This window comes from Suricata suricatta, chromosome 4, assembly GCF_006229205.1.
Source record: "Suricata suricatta isolate VVHF042 chromosome 4, meerkat_22Aug2017_6uvM2_HiC, whole genome shotgun sequence".
NCBI lineage: Eukaryota > Metazoa > Chordata > Mammalia > Carnivora > Herpestidae > Suricata > Suricata suricatta.
The window spans coordinates 10,640,760-10,657,753 of record NC_043703.1 but is presented as its reverse complement, the minus strand read 5'-3'; the positions used below and the strand labels follow the sequence as shown (position 1 = coordinate 10,657,753).

The 16,994-nt window shown below is 37.4% G+C and overlaps 1 protein-coding gene and 1 pseudogene across 4 annotated transcripts in view; one reads left to right on the top strand and one right to left on the bottom strand.

Moving 5' to 3' along the window:
* Window positions 1–16,994, top strand: part of PCCA (propionyl-CoA carboxylase subunit alpha) — a 403,439-nt gene that overhangs the window by 236,371 nt on the left and 150,074 nt on the right. The gene's annotated exons all lie outside the window — the stretch shown is intronic.
* On the bottom strand, window positions 7,675–8,591 carry LOC115290372 (annotated as a pseudogene).

The window sequence follows — 16,994 nt, the reverse complement described above, 5'->3', positions numbered from 1 at the left end:
CTGCCATTGGAGAATTGATTTCTCTCTCCTCTACTCTAACCTTTCCCAATTCATTTTGGATTGTTCCATGTGAAACATTTTAATTTCATATCATACAGCTATTCAGCTCACAATCCCTTTTTTAACCTGTCACCAGGGTAACAGCATAGCATGCTTTCTTTAGGCAATCAAGTTTTTATTTCACATGCTTAATGTTGCATTAAATGTTTGCATTTTGTTTAACCCTCCTTAAATACTTTGAACTCCGGATATGTTTTATAGGATAATGAAATCCTTGATTTTTGAATTGAAACTAAACCAACACCATCACTACGTTCATAGTAAAATGTCAAATGATTAATTTACATAATTCAAAGATTATTATTAAAACTCCAAGTTAGCTGATCTGTGTAAGGCAATTTTCTGTAGGTAATGGAGAATATTTGTATATACTTATGTTTAGCCTTTTTCCAAAAAAAGATTTAAAGGGGATTTCGATTTAGAGAAGTAAAAATTCAATAGAGCAATGGAATTGGTATAAATGAAAAAAAATCTTTTATAGATAAGAATTGATATTTCAGTATTATGTTCTTTTCTCTATTTGTGTATACTTAAATATATATTCTATAATAATTTATGTATTTGATGATGGATAAGGTAATCTACCAGAATGAGATTGAAAGTCTCTTGTAGGTGATTGATTTGGGCATTGTGTTCATTAATACTGTGGATCCACTTACTTGAGGACAGGCATACCTCAGAGATGTTGTGAGTTTGATTTTAGCCCAATGCAGTAAAGCCAGTCAGATGAATTTTTTGGTTTCCCAGTGTGAATAAAAGTTATGTTTACACTATATGGTAATCTGTTAAGTATGCAAAGCATTGTGTCTAAAAAAGCAATATGCACACTTTAATTTTAAAACACTTTATTGCTAAATAAATGCTCACCATCATCTGAGCTTTCAATAAGCCGTAACCACCAGAAATCACTATAACAAATCTAATAATGAAAAACTTTGAAATATTATGACAGTTACCAAAATGCAGCAGATACAAAATGAACAAATGGAGAAGTGGTGTTGATAGACTTGGCTTGAAGCAGGGTTGCAACAAGCCTTCAGTTTCTTTCCAAGAAAAAAAAAAAAAGGCAGTATCTGCAAAGCCCAGCGAAGCAGAATGCAATAAAATGATGTGCGCCTGGGCTACTCTGTCTTTAAATAATCCAGTCATACTGATAGATTAGTAAGAATAAAAAAGAGTATTTTAGATCTCGATTTTTTAATAGATTTGAGCTCTCCTTATAGAGCTACTTTCCATCTTTATTCTAAAAGTTTCAATGAAATTCATTCTGTGAATAAATTTTATGAAATTTGAAATAATCCAAGAAACATAAAGAAATGTGCATGAACAGTAACAACAGAGATTGGGTAGTAACCCATGTGGTTTGATTAAAAAACTAGAGTAGCATAGTAGCTCTTTAAGTATCCTAATACTCCCCTATACAATCACTAAGGTCTTTGTGTTAATCTATAGGATAAACTCTGAACTAACCTGCCTATTTTTTCTTTTATACTGTCTTTTTATTTTACTTCTTTAAAAAAAAAAAGAAAGAAAAAAGTCTTCCGATTTAGTAGTCTTCAGAATTTCTGGCTTCATACAGTGTGTCAGACTAATTTCTAATTTCATACCTTCAGTGCTCATTTGTCATGAATGTCCCTGAATCTAGGTAACATTCGTCTGGATGACCAATATCCTGACCATCTGCCTTGCAAAGATCACTTTGCTTTGGTAGAATAAATTCCTGAATATGTATTGTAATGGTGATAACTTTTTACCTTCAAAATTAGTTACTAGATTATTCCAAAAATACCAAATAACACTCCTTGTGGTAAGTTGCTTGGGTTTAGAGTAATAAAACAATTCCTTCCCTTTAGGAAGCTTAAAATGGGACAGGTAGACATTAAACAGATCATTATCAAGTCTGAAGACTGCTAGGGAAAGAGTTCAGTTTGTCCTGGTGAAGGAAGGGAGTCACGTTTGCAGGTTAGCCTCATTATGTCAATACCCAGTTTTCAATAAAAAGTTACAAGATGTGAAGAAATATGGAAGTATGTCCCTTTTACAGGTTAAAAAATCAATAGAAACTGTCCAGGAGCGGGGCTTAAATGTTGTGCTTTATTTATGCCACCTTAAATAATCTGTTAAAAATATGTTCAAAGGACTAAAGGAAACCAGATACAAAGAAGTAACAGTATGGCAACCACTAAATTGAACCACTAAATTGAAAATCTTGATAAAAACTCTTGAGATGAAAATACAGTGCCTACAATGAAAAAGTATACTAGAGAGAACTCTACAATAGGTTTGAGCTGGCCAAAGAAACCATCAGCTTTTTTGAAAATATGTTGAGATTATCTAGTGTGAGCAATAAAAGGAAAAATGAACAGAGCTTCAGAGACCCATGGGACACCATCACATGTACCAGCATACATGCCAAGTCCCAGAAGGAGAGGAGAAAAAAGATAAAGGAATGGAAAGAATAAACCATAGCTGGGATGCCTGACTGGCTCAGTCAGTAGAGCATGTCACTCTTGATCTTGGGGTCATGAGTTCAAGCTCCACTTTGGGCGTAGAGCTTACTGAAAAAAAAAGTCATAGCAAAAAACGTGGCAAATTTCATGAAAAACATTAATCTATACATTCAAGAGGTAGATAAACTAGAAGAAGCTCAGAAAGTTCTGTATCTACACACATTATTGCCAAACTGTCAAAAACCAAACAATCTTAAAAGCAGCAAGAAAATGACTCCTCCTGTGCGGTTAACATCTCATCAGAAATAATGGAGTCTAGGGGCACCTGGGTGGCTCAGTCGGTTAAGCCTCCATCTTCGGCTCAGGTCAGATCTCACGTTCGTGGGTTCGAGCCCCGCGTCAGGCTCTGTGCTGACAGCCAGCTCAGAGCCTGGAGCCTGCTTCTGGTTCTATCTCTTTCTCTCTGCCCCTCCCCCTCTCATGCTCTGTCTCTCTCTCTATCAAAAATAAATAAAACATTAAAAAAAAGTTAAAAAAAAAAGAAATAATGGAGCCTAGATGGTATAAATAAAGTGCTGAAAGAAAATAAGCAAAGAATGCCATCAAAGAATTCTATATCCAGCAAGACTATCCTTTAAAAATGAAGGAGACATGTAAATACACATGAAGTAGTAAAGAATGTGGTTAAAGATTACCTCAGTAAATATAAAAGACTGTGTAAATGTAGTTTTACTTTGTACATCTTTTTTTCTTATTTAAAAGACAACTCCCTTAAAGATAGGGGCACCTGGATGGTTTAGTCAGTTAAGTGACTCACTCTTGGTTTTGGCCCAGCCCATGATCTCAGGGTCGTGAGACCTAGCCCTGTGGTCAGGCTCCATGTTGGGTGTGGAGCCTCCTGAAGATTCTCTCTCTCTACTCTCCCCTGTTCAAGCATATCTCTTAAAAAAAAAAAAAGTGAGGGGTGCCTGGGTGGTTCAGTTAGTTAAGCATCTGACTTTTGACTTCAGCTCAAGTCATGATCTCATGGTTGGTTCATGGGATCAAGCCCCATGTGGGCCTGGAATTCTCTCCTCCCCTCTCTGCCCCTCTTCCCCTTGTATGCCCTCACTCTCAAAAAACAGTATTTAAAAAGTCAACTGTTTATATCCAATAGTTATAATTCTAAGTTGATAGGTACACAATATATACAGATATAATTTCTATGACAAGAAGACATTTCAGGGTGAAGAAAATAAAGATATATTGGAGCAGATTTTCTGTATGATATTGCAATTGAGTTAGCGTTAATCCAAGATAGAGTGTTTAAATGTAAGGTGCTAATTTGTAATCTCCAAGGTAACCACTAAGAAAACAGCTTTAAAAAAATTTTTTTATTAATGTTTACTTATTTGTGTGTGTGTGTGTGAGAGAGAGAGAGAGAGAGAGAGAGAGAGAGAGAGAGAGAGAGAGAGAGAGAGACCAAGTGTGAACCAGGGAGGGGGAGAGAGAGAGACAGACAGACAGAGAGACACTGAATCTGAAGCATGCTCCAGGCTGTGAGGTGTCAGCACAGAGCCTGTTGTGAGGCTCAAACGAACTCACAAACCCTGAGATCATGACCTGAGCTGAAGTCGAATGCTTGACTGACTGAGCCACCTGGATGTTTCTCTATCCAAAAAATAGCTTTTAAAAATTGTAAATGAAACATTAAGGGAATTGAAATGGCCCACTAGAAAAATATCTATTGAAACAAAAGAAGGTAGGGGCACCTGATGGCTTAGTCCGTTAAGTGTCTGACTCCGGCCATTTGTGGGTTTGAGTCCCGCTGTCTGTGGGTTCGAGCCTTGCGTCAGGCTCTGTGCTGGCAGCTCAGGGCATGGAGCCTGCTTTGGATTCTGTGTTTCTCTCTCTGCCCCTCCCCGGCTTGGCTTATTCTCCATCTCTCTCTGTCTCTGTCTCTCAAAAATAAATAAACATTAAAAAAAATTTTTTTAAGGCAGTGATGGAGGAATAGAGGAACAATAAAGACATAACCTATAACAAGCAAAAATTAAAATGAGAGATGTAAATCCTACTTGATGTGTGTATTAAATATAAATAGATTAAACCTGCCAATCAAGGGCAAATATTGGCAAATGGATAAAAAAAGAAGATCAAACTATGCTTTCTACAATAGACCAGTTTTATTTATTATTATTTTTAAGTTTTCCATTGTTTATTCTTTTAAATCATGATAAGTATACTCCTTAATCCCCATTTCCCTCCATCCCCCTGCCTTCTGGTAACATCATTTCTCTGTAGTTAAAAGCTGTTTCTTGGTTTGTCTCTCTTTTTCCCTTTGCTTATTTGTTTTGTGTCTTAAATTCCACATGCATGAAATCATATGGTATTTGTCTTTCTCTGACAGACCTATTTCACTTTGCATTATACTCTTTAGCTTTAACTCTCCATGCTGTTGCAAATGACAAGATAAAAAAGATTGGGGGCACCTGTTGACGCATTCAGTTAAACATCAACTCTTGATTTCAGTTCAGGTCATCATCTTATGGTTCGTGGGTTTGAGCCCCATGTCAATCTCTGTGCTGACAATTCAGGGCCTGCTTGGGATTCTCTCTCTCTCTCTCTCTCTCTCTCTCTCTCTCTCTCTCTCTCTCTCTCTCTCTCTCTCTCTTTCTCTCTGTCTCTTTCTCTTTGCCTCTCTCTCTCTTTGCCTCTCTCTCTCTTTGCCTCTCCCTCATTTCGCTTTCTGTCTCAAAAGAGAAGATTGAACTGGGTGCTTTCTACAATAGAAATACTTTATTATTTTTTTAAATGTAATTTATTGTCAAGTTAGTCAACACATAATATATACAGTGTACTCTTGGCTTCAGGAGTAGATTCCCTGATTCATCACTTACATACACACCCAGTGCTTATCCCAACAAGTCATCCATTAATGCCCGTCATCCATTTTGCCCTACCCCCTAACCCTGTCAACCCTCAGTTTATTGTCTGTGTTTAAGAGTGTCTTATGGTTTGCCTCCCTCTCTGCAACACCCCCATGGTATTCTGTTAAGTTGCTCAAATTCCACATATGAGTGAAAACATACAATATCTCTTTCTCTAATTGACTTATTTCACTTAGCATAATTCCTCTAGTTCCATTCACGTTGCAAATCACAAGCTTTCATTCTTTTTAATTGCTGAGTAGTATTCCATGGTGTGTGTTTGTGTGTGTACGTGCGTGTGTGTGTATACACCACATCTTCTTTATCCATCAGTCAATGGGCATTTGGGCTCTTTTATAATTTGGCCATTGTTGATAGGGCTGCCATAAACATTGGGGTACATGTGCCCCTATGAATCAGCACTCCTGTCTCCTTTGGATAAATTCCTAGTACTGCTGTTGCTGGGTTGTAGGGTAATTCTATTTTTTTCAAATTTATTATTTTGAGAGTGCTAACACAAGCAGGGTAGGGCCAGAGAGAGAAGAGATAGAGAAGAGAGAGGGAGAGAATTCCAAGCAGCTTCTGCACTGTCAGCACAGAGTCTGATGTGGGGCTTGAGCTCATAAACCATGATATCATGACCTGAGTTGAAATCAAGAGTCATACACTTAATTGACTGAGCCACCCAGGCGCCCCAGGTAATTCTGTTTTTTAATTTTTTGAGGAACTTCCACACTGTTTCCAGAGTGGCTACACTGGTTTGCATTTCCACCAACAGTGCAAGAGGGTTCCCCTAATAGAAATACTTTAGATCAAAGACACAATAGGTTGAAAATAAAAGGAGAGAGTTATTAGACAAATATTATATTTGTAATACTAATATTGTTATTACTAATATTAATAGGCAAAATTTTAAGACAAAAATTGTTATTGGAGACAAAAAGGGATATTTTATAGTACCACATAACATACTTGTTAGAAATTGTAGTACCCCACTTTCAGTAATGGATAGGACAGTTAGAAAAGATCAACAAGGAAGCAGAAGACTTGAAAAACACTATAAACCAAATAGATGTAATACAGATTTGTAGAACAGTCCACCCAACAACAGCAGAATATGCAACTTCTCAAGTGCATGTGTGACATTTTCCAGGATAGACCATATCATATGATAAGCCGTAGAACAAGATGGTATAATCAGTAAATTTAATAGGATTAGAATCATACAATGTATCTTCTCCAACCACAATTGAATGAAATTAGAAATATACAATAAAAGAAACTTGAGAAATTCACAAATATGTGGAAAGTAAGCAACCCTAAATAACCAGTGGCTTAAAGGAGAAATCACAAGAGAAATTAGAAAATATTTTGAAATGGATGTAAACAAAAACAGTTCAAAAACTTAAGGGGTGCATTAAGGGTTGTTAGAGTGGCTACTTAGAGCCATAAATACACATATTAAAAAAGAAGAAAGCCACCAATCACCTCATCTTCCACTTGAGGAAAATTGAAAAAGAAGATCAGGATTAGAATGAAAATAAATAGAGAATAGAAAACCAATAAAGGAAATTAATAAAAGCAGTATTTGGTTCTTGGGAAGATTAACAGAAATGAATATCTTTAGGTAGACTGCCCAAGAGAAAGACTCCCAACAGTTAATAACGGTAATGAAAGATGAGGTATGCATATAGACCTTAGAGAATTAAAAAGGATTATAAGGGAATAACCTGAGCAGATGTTTACCAACAAATTAGGTAACATAAAATGGAAAAATTCCTGAAAAGATGCAAGCTACTGACATGGATTCAAGAAGAAATAGAAATTCTGCATCAACCTGAAAGAGACTAAACTGATCATCACAAAACTTCCCAGAAGGAAGAGCCTGGTCCAGAAGTCTTCTCTGATGAATTCAATTGAGTATTAAGAATGGACTTAATACCAATTCCTCACAGACTCTTTCAAGAATAGAAAAGGGAAACATTTGCAACTCATTCTATGAGAGCAATATTACCGTCATACTAAAACCAGGTAAAGATGTTATGAGTAAAGGAAACTGGAGACCAAAATCCCTCATAAATGTTAATGCAATAATCCTCTACAAAATACTACTAAGTGGAACCCAGAAATGTATAAAATCATTATGTTCTGTAACCAAGTGAGATTTGTCTTAGGAATACATAGCTGGCTTAATATCCAAAAATTAGTCAATGTGATAACCTATATGAATAAAGGACAGAAATCACAGTATTATCTCAATAAATGCAAGCCATATATTTGCCACGGCAAGGGTCACATTTCACCCTCTGGTTGGCTGGCTTAAAGCATCCATTGGTGATCTCTTCTACAGAAAGCTTTTCCTGGTAGGCTTTCTCAGCAGAGATGACAGGGGCATATGTGGCCAGAGGGAATTGGATACAGGAATAGGGTGCCAAATTGGTCTGGAATTCTATCAGATCAACATTCAGGGCTCCATCAAATCTGAGGTTAGCAGTGATAGAGGATGCAACTTGACCTATCAGCTTGTTTAGGTTAATGTAGGTTGTGCACTCAATGTCGAGGTTTCTGTGACCTTTCATAGTTGGCCTCATTGTCTACCATGAAGGCACAACCAGAGTGTGCCAGGGTTGTATGGTTTGTGAGGATCGAGGGAATTGTGGAAACCTGGGGTACTGGGTGAATGCAGAACTCCAAGTTAGACTTTTTGCCATAACTGACTGTCCATCAACAGAGAGGTGAACCTGGAGCCAGTTTCTTCTCCAAAGCTGTAGACAACCATGAAGCCCTGAAGACCTGTGCACTGGTCAGCCAGTTTCTGAATTTGGTCCAAGATGAAGTTAATTATCTACTTGCCAATGGCATAGTACTCTCAGGCGTAATTTTTAGCATCTTCCTTGACTTTGAGGAACTGCTCAGGGTGGAAGAGCTGGCGGTGGGTGCCAGTGTGAACTTCATCCATGACTATGGGTTCCAGGTCTGCAAACACTGCCCGAGGCACATGCTTGCCAGTACCCATCTCCCTCAAGAACTTGTTGAAGGAGTCATCTTCTTCCCCAATGGTTTTCTCATTTAGCATCTGGCCATCAGGCTGCATGCTGTGTTCCAGGCAGTAGGACTCCCAGCAGTCATTGCTGATCTGGACATCAGCCTGGCCAACGCGGATGGAGATGCATTCACGTGTGGCTGCTGAGCAGATGGTGGAGAGGAAGCGGAGAGGTGGTTACTTCTTCAGCGTGATTGTTAAGTGGTTGATGTAAGAGAACTTCAGGAAAAAAATTGACTAGAACTAACGACTTTTGTGTATACGAATGATACACAATTATCAAATTTATTTTTATACAGTATCAGCATACAAACTGAAAAGGCAATTAACAAAGCAGTTTTATTTATGAAAGCACCAAGAAGAATGCAATATGTAAACTTTTTTTTTTTAGGTAGTAGTGTAAGACTTGTGTGCCAAAAACTACAAAACAATTGTTGATACAAATTAAAGACAACTGGGTAAATTTCCCATATTCATGGATCAGAAGACCTAATACTAAGATAGCAGTACTCACCAACATGATATACAGATTTTGTGCTATCCTCTCACAATTTCAGCTGTATTTTTTGCAAAAAAATTACAAAGCTTGTATGAAAGGGCAAAGGACATAGCAGAACCAAAATAGTCTTGAAAAAGAACTAAACTGGGGGACTTCTACTTACTTCCCAATTACAAAACTTGTTACAAACCTATAGGAATGAAGACAGGGTTGTACTGGCCTAAGGATAGGTATGTTATCAATGAAATAGAATTGAGAGTCCAAAAATAAATTGTTACACTATGATCAGTTGATTTCAACAAGTGTATGAAGACAATTTAGAGTATTTAGGTATAATTTTTCAATAAATGCTGCTAGAGCAACTGGCTATCTTCATGCAAAAGATGAAAGCTAGTCCCCTGTGCTACACCGTACCCAAAAATGAACTTAAGGAATCACAGTCCTAAAAGTAAGAGCTTTGGTTCACTTTTGGTTAGGTGATCATTTCTTAGGGTAAGATGCCAAAGGCATAAGAAACAAAGAAGAAACTTACATGCTTTTAAAGGCAACATCAAGAAAATGAAAAAACCTATGGAATATGAGAAAATACTTCCAAAACATATGTATGTTGCTAGGAAACCCTTTTTATTAATGTTTATTTTTGAGAGAAAGGGAGAGAGAGTGGGGGTGGAGGGAGGAGTAGAGAGAAGGGGAGAGAGAGAGAATATCCCCAAAGATTCCACACTGAAAGTGCAGAGGCTGATGTGGGCTTGAACTCATGGACCCTGAGATCATGACCTGAGCCGAAATCAAGAGTTGGATACCTTAACCAACTGAGCCACCCAGCTGTCCTCTTATGAGACTTTTCTCTAGAATATGTAAGGAATGCTTATATCACTCAATAATAAAAAGATAGCCCAATTTAAAAATGGGTAAAGGACATGAATATAAAATTTTCCAAAGAAGATAATGCAAATGATCAACAAGCCCATGAAAAGAGGCTCAGCACTATTAGTTGTTAGGGAAGTGCAAATCAAAACCAAAATGAGATACCACTTTATATCCACTAGGGTGGCTGTAATAAACATGACAGTATCAAAGTGTTGGTGAGGATGTGGAGAAATTGGAAACCTCATACATTCCTGGTAGGAATTTGAGTAAAATTCCAGCAGACCTGGAAATCATTTGGCAGTTTCTCATGATGTATGACATTACTGCATGACCTAGCCATTCTACTCCCAGGGTTATACCCAAGGGAAATGAAATCATATGTCCACACAAGTGTTGTATATAAATGTTCATGCTGACATTTTCCATAATCGAACAGTAGAAGCAACCCTAATGTTTACAAAATGATGAGTGGGTAAATAATATTAAATGGGGCATATTTATAGAAAGGAATATTATTCAGTGATAAAAAAAATATTGGCACTTCCTATGACATGGATGAAATTTAAAAACACTATGCTAGGGTGGCTCAGTCAGTTAAGCCTCCGGCTTCGGCTCAGGTCAGATCTCACGTTCGTGGGTTTGAGCCCCGCGTCAGGCTCTGTGCAGACAGCTAGCTCAGAGCCTGGAGCCTGCTTTCGGTTCTATGTCTCCTTCTCTCTCTGACCCTCCCCCTCTCATGCTCTGTCTCTCTCTATATCAAAAATAAATAAAACATTAAAAAAATTTTAAAACCACTATGCTAAATAAAACAAGGAAGTCATAATAGACCACCAATTCTTTGTTTCCATTTTTATGAAATGTCTAGAATAAGCAAAGCTATTGAAAGAGAAAGTACTTTAGTAGTGGTGCAGGGGGAGGGGAATATGGAGTGACTGCTAATGGGTCCAAATTTGGGGGGTGGTTACCAGAATGCTTTAAAAGCACCTGTGGTGATGGGTACACACCCCTGAATATATGAAGCACCACTGAATGGTGCAGCACAGATGGGATAAATTTATGGTGTGTGAATTTTATGTCAATAAGCTGTGTGAGACTTTTGAAACTTGTGTATTTTATATTTAAGACTCTATTTTCCTGTTGGTATAATAGAGAAGTTTAAAATTTAGGAATTAACTGAAATGATGTGTCTTCTAGCATGATGGAATCTTGTTTAAGATTATTTCTTCTCATAATTATAAAACGTTTATGTGGCTGCTCTCAATTTAGTTACATGAGTAAACTTGTACGGATGTCGAGCGTTCCTGGGCTACTGCTTGGCGGGTGAAAATGGTACGTATGTGTGATCCGGTAGTCTTCTATTTTTATTACCTTCTCGGCCTTTGAATGTGAGTGAAAGAAGGTTAAATCGACATAGAGAATTTCTACTTTCTGTAGTGGTGCTGTAGCTTATTTCTAACTTACCTTTCTCCAAACAACAATGGCAAGCTCTGAAGAAGATATACAACTATTAGAAGGCTCTGACAACAACTAAAACGAGTCGGAATTTGAATGATTTTGAGTGTTTGTAGAAGGAAAATACACTGGCTGAGATCCACATTTGTGTGGCATTTCCCCTGAAGGTGGTCACCTTGTGTGTGTGCATCAGAGCATGGCAGAACTCAGAAGTTAGTCCCAGTCTTAGTGACTTGAGATCTAGGAGAATGATGCTCAGAATTTTAAGAACTGCTGATGACTGGGCAGGGATATCATGACAAAAAGAGAGCAACAGTGAAGATTTCTATCTCTGAATTTAGATTCTCTCAAATAGATGCATGATTGATTCCTGATGTGTGCTTGCATAAAGACTTCGTGAATCCCAGTGTATGAATCCTTCTGGAATGTTGAATGAATTGAGCTGAAATTGTGTTGCTGCCTTTCAAGGAGATGATAATGATTGGAATTTCAGGCTCACCGAGTTTGAGGGGCTTGTAAACACCTTGAATTTTCCATGAAAACCCCAGAAGGATCATGTCTTAGGAGAAACGCTATGTTTCTGGAATAAGTGATTTGGACTTTTAATTCAGTAAAAGCAAACCCAAAAAGACATCCTAGCACAACACAGAGGTGAGTCTTGATGACTTCAGAGTGATCAGCCAGTAATTTAACTGCCTGCTGAAATAAAAATCGGAATTTTTCAGGGGAAGATAACAGGAAAACTAGTCTCTACAACATATCCACAGTCTGACATACAGCAAACAGTTCACTTGGCACACAATTCAAGAATTAAGGTGACCCATGGTCAAGAGAAAAAGCAGTCAGTAGAAACCAACTATGATATTACTAAGATGTTGGGTTATGTATAAGACTTAAGCACAGTTATTAAAATTATTTTCAAAATATTAAAGATCATAATGAAGTAGTTAATAGGGAATATAAGCATAGATCTAGAAACCAGGGAATTACAAAGTAGAAATTCTAGATCTAAAATGTCCTGGTTCTGTAATGGAAAACTTACTGGATCGGCTGAAAAGCATATTGGTTAGTGCTGGCAGCAGGCAGAATGGATAAACTTAGAAGAATAGTGACTATGCATACACTCTGAAGAGAAAAGGGATTTTACAAATTGAAGAGACCCTCATTAACATAGGTTCATTAGATCAGGAGGTCTAACTTACATGTGTTTGGAGTGGAAATAGAAGACAGAAAGTGGGGCATAACATATCTGAAAATACTGAGTTTGTCTTTATTTTTTAATTTTTTATGTCCTTATTTTATTTTGAGAGACAGAGACCGAAAACTGGGGAGGGGCAGAGAGAGATGGAGACAAAGAATCTGAAGCAGGCTCCAGGCTCTGAGCTGTCAGCACAGAGCCCGATGCGGGGCTTGAACCCACAGGCTGTGAGATCATGACCTGAGCTGAAGTTGGACACTTAACCGACTGAGCCACCTGGGTGCCCCAAGTTTGTTGTCTTTAGATTGGAAAGAGGATAGAGTTGTGTGTGTCACTTTTACTCAACTTTATAATAGAGATCCTGCCCAGGAAGATAAGTCACGGAGATCAGAAAGGGAGAAGTAAATAATTTCTGTTTGCCAAGGATATAATAGTTTGTATAGAACACCTTAAGGAATCTATAAAATAATTACTGAAATAAATTTAGCAGAGTTGCAGGATAAAAAGCCAATCAAATATAAATTGTGTTTCAATGAACTAACAGCAATGAGAAAATAAAAATTAATAGTTTTATTTAACAGCATATAAATGTAGGTAAATACTTTAACAAAATAAATTAAGTTGTCAAAGTAGTTAAGGCATGAAAAAATAATAAAGCATACGGATTGGAAAGGAAGCTTTCCAGGACACCTTATTAGGTTACTTAAGAAAACTCTAAGGAATATATGATATGACTAATAAAATAAAAAAAATAGGTATAATTTTAACACAAGAGGTTCAAGACTGCCACACTTGGCTGAAAGAAATTAAAAATGAAAAATAAATTGGAGCTATTACTCTCACAAATAGGATAAAAAAGGTGTCTGCTTTCCCTCCATTAATGAAGAGATTCAGTGCAAGCCCAAAGCTTTTGGGAGGAAGGAGAAGAAACTGACCTGTTTTGAAATTCTTGTGAAAATGCAAAGCGATCTAGATCTAGAACATCTACTACAATCTTAACTGATGGACAGAGCTGCAGAACTTGGGGGTGCAAGTTTTCTTGAAACAACTAGATGAAACTCCTCCTCTCTCCCATCACACAAGAAAATTAAGGATGAATCATAGATTTACATGTAAAACCTCTAAAGAAAAACACGAACATTTCTTCTGAGCCTTTCTATAGTCAGAACACTTCTTAGCAAGGACATAAAAGGGAAAATTCGTACGTCTTTATTCATATTAAAGATTTCCATTAAACAACAAAGATATTATATGTTTGTTAGAATGACTAAAATCCCAAACTCTGACAGTACCAAATGCTTGTGAGATTGTGGAACAAGAGGAACTTTGATTCATTGCTAATGGGAATGCAAAATGGTGCAGCCACTTTGGAAGACAGATCAGCAGGTATTTTTCCAAAATGAAACATCCTTTTAACCATGTGATCTAGTATTTGTACTCTTTGGTATTTATTCAGATGAGTTGAAAATGTTTCCACCCTAAAAACTGCATGTGAATGTTTATAGCAGCTTCACTCATATTGCCAAAACTTAGAAGTAACCAAGATGTCCTTCAGTAGGTAAATGGTTAAATAATCTGTGGCACATCCAGGCAATGGACAGTTACTCAGCACTGGAAAGGTATTAGCTATCATCAAGCCACACGAAGACTTGGAGAAACTTTAATGCATACTGCTGAGTTAAAGAAGCCGATCTGAAATGGTTATATTCTGTGTGATTTTCGCTATACAGCATTCTGGAAAGGCAAAATGTTGGAGATAATAAAGATCAGTGGTTGCTGGTGATTTGGGGGATGGAAGGAAAGTTAAAATCGGGAGATCACAGAGAAATTTTAAGGTGAAATTATTTTTATGAAACCTGAATGGTGGAGACCTGTCATTATACATTTGTTCAGACCTGTAGAATGTGTAGCCCAGAGAGTGAATCCTAAACTGTGGACTTTGGTTAATACCAATGTATCAACATTGGCTCATCAATTTTAACAAATGTGCCACAGCAATGCAGAATGGTAATAGTAGGTACATTGTACCCAAGGTAGGGTGAGTGAGGGTATGTGTAGGAACTCTACTTCCTGCTCCATTTTTCTGAAAACCTAAAACTGCTCTGAAAAATTAAGTCTATTAATTTTAAAAAATGCTGAAGGTAAGACATTTTTAGAAAATGTATAAGCCCCAGAGGGAGCAAAATATTCACAACACATAAATCTGATAGAGGCTTTCTAAAAAATAACTCCCACAAACTAAGACCAACATCCTAATTTAAAAAATGGACAAAATTTTGGAACAAGTGACCAATAACTACTAATATTGAGGCGCCCAATGTTGTCATAAGAGAAGGGCATGCTAACCTGTAACGAGATAGAGTTTCTAAGCCATTGGCCCAGCTAGAAGTAGAAACATGACACCAAATGGTGGCGAGGCTCCGGGGCCAGCTTCATTGCTGAGGGGAGTAGGGATATGTTTCAATACCGTGTAAGACAGTTTGGCAGTTTTTATAAACTTAAAGGTGTTTACCCTCATGTTTCCACGCCCAGAGTTATTACCCACAAGAAATCAAAACTTCTGTCTTCAAAAGAGGCTCCTACAAAGAATGTTTATGGCAGTTTTGTTGATAAGAGCCCCAAACTGGAAACAACCCAAATGCCCATCAGAAGCATGAACTAATTTTGGCATGCTGGTACAGTGGAGTACTACTCTGCAACAAACCAAAAAATGAACTGTTAAAGTGAAGGAACCTCAGAACATTCCACTGAGCAAAGAAAAAAGCTATACATAAGAGTGCATGTTTTTTGAGTCCGTTGATGTGAAGCTTTAATATATATGCTGGGGGAAGAGAGCAGATGAACTGGAATGATAAATGATGGAACTTACAGTTTAGAATTTCACTGTATATAAATCATGAATTAATGTATTTTTGAAAAATAGGGTTTGGGTGCCTGGGTGCCCCAGTTGGTTGAGCTTCAGACTCGATTTTGGCTTACAACACGATGCCAAACTCGTGGGATTGGCTCCGTCAGGTGCAGGGAGCCTACTCGAGATTATCTGTCTCTCTCTCTTTCAAAAGACATGATTAAAATGAAGAGGGTTAAAATGGGGTTGAAATAATAGAGGAAGGTTTCAGATATTTGACCAAATTCTGAAAATGATTGATGAGAATAACTCTTATTTCAGCAATCATGTGTCAAGCACGAGTCTGAGCATGTTGCACCTTTTATCTTCTTTAATCAACTTGTGAGTAAAGTGTTCTTACTGTCTTGGCCTCGCTGCTCAGGAAACTGAGACACAAAGAGGAAAAGTAACTTGGAAGGCCACACGGCTTTTGGGGTTGGTGGTCAGTCCGTCACAGGGCTTGCAGAGGCTAAACTCCATTGCCTTTCCTGACTGGTTATGCCCAGCATTTAAATGGAAAACCTGAAGCCTTTGATTGGTGGCAGAAGAAATTGGGTTTGTATCATATTAAAATCTCTAAGATTATAAGTAACATTGGTATTTGTTTCCTGATTCAGGTGTGATTTGTGTTACTTGTAATGCTAATCACTCCAAACGTGAGGGTGTTCTACAGTCCTTTCTAGGCACTGTGTTGTGACATACAGCCTCATCTATTTGAATGAACACATTTTAAGTTGCATTTAAGCAGGATTCTGTTCCTCTACTGTGACAATTTCTAGCTTTGAAGAGGTTCTCTGAAAATGCTGCTTTTATCTTTCTTCTGCAGTGATGAACTTTAATGTTGGAGTGTTGTAAGTTCTCACATAATAAGGCTTAGATTTTTGTTTGCTTTGGCAGTAGACTTCTGTTTAAAATTCCTTTAATCTGTTCATTCCATGCTTTTTATATTCATTTTGATAGCTGATGGCTCTGTATAGAATTTTATATGAATTTATTGCACTAATAAAACTTGTATTTGTAATTCTTCTTCAACCCCAACTTCCTAAGAGTGGGTTTTTCAGCAAATTGCTGAATTTTTGTAGTCTTTAGATTTTTTTTTCCTGGAGGAAATAAGAAACAATTCATATGCTAGATCTTAAATTTCATTAAAATTGCTTTTGCCCTGTCTCAGGCATTTTAAGTGGGCCATCTGTCTAAACATCTCTCTCTTTTTTTTTCTGATCATTTCCTCGACTTATTCATGAACCATGGGAGGGCTCCTTTGTAGTCGTCATGTAGCTGTTTCCATCTACCCCCACTGAATACATCTATGTGCTCGCATAACGTATCTTTTCACCGTGCTGGAAATTCTCTGAACTTGGTTCAGATGAATGGCCCACTTTTCTGAAGGCCTTTTTCTTCCTGCAAAGATTTGTATGCAGAAGCTGACCTCTGTGGCTATGGAATGCAGCGTATTATTCTTGATCATTTTACAGACCACCCACTGTGAAAGTTATGATCAAGGATTGCTTAATGATTCTTTGACCACTAACATTGTTTTAACTCAGTATTTCACTCCTAAATAGGTAACGGCACAATTGAAAACCAGCTTTTTGAGTGTCTCATAATACGGTTTTGAGATGCTTA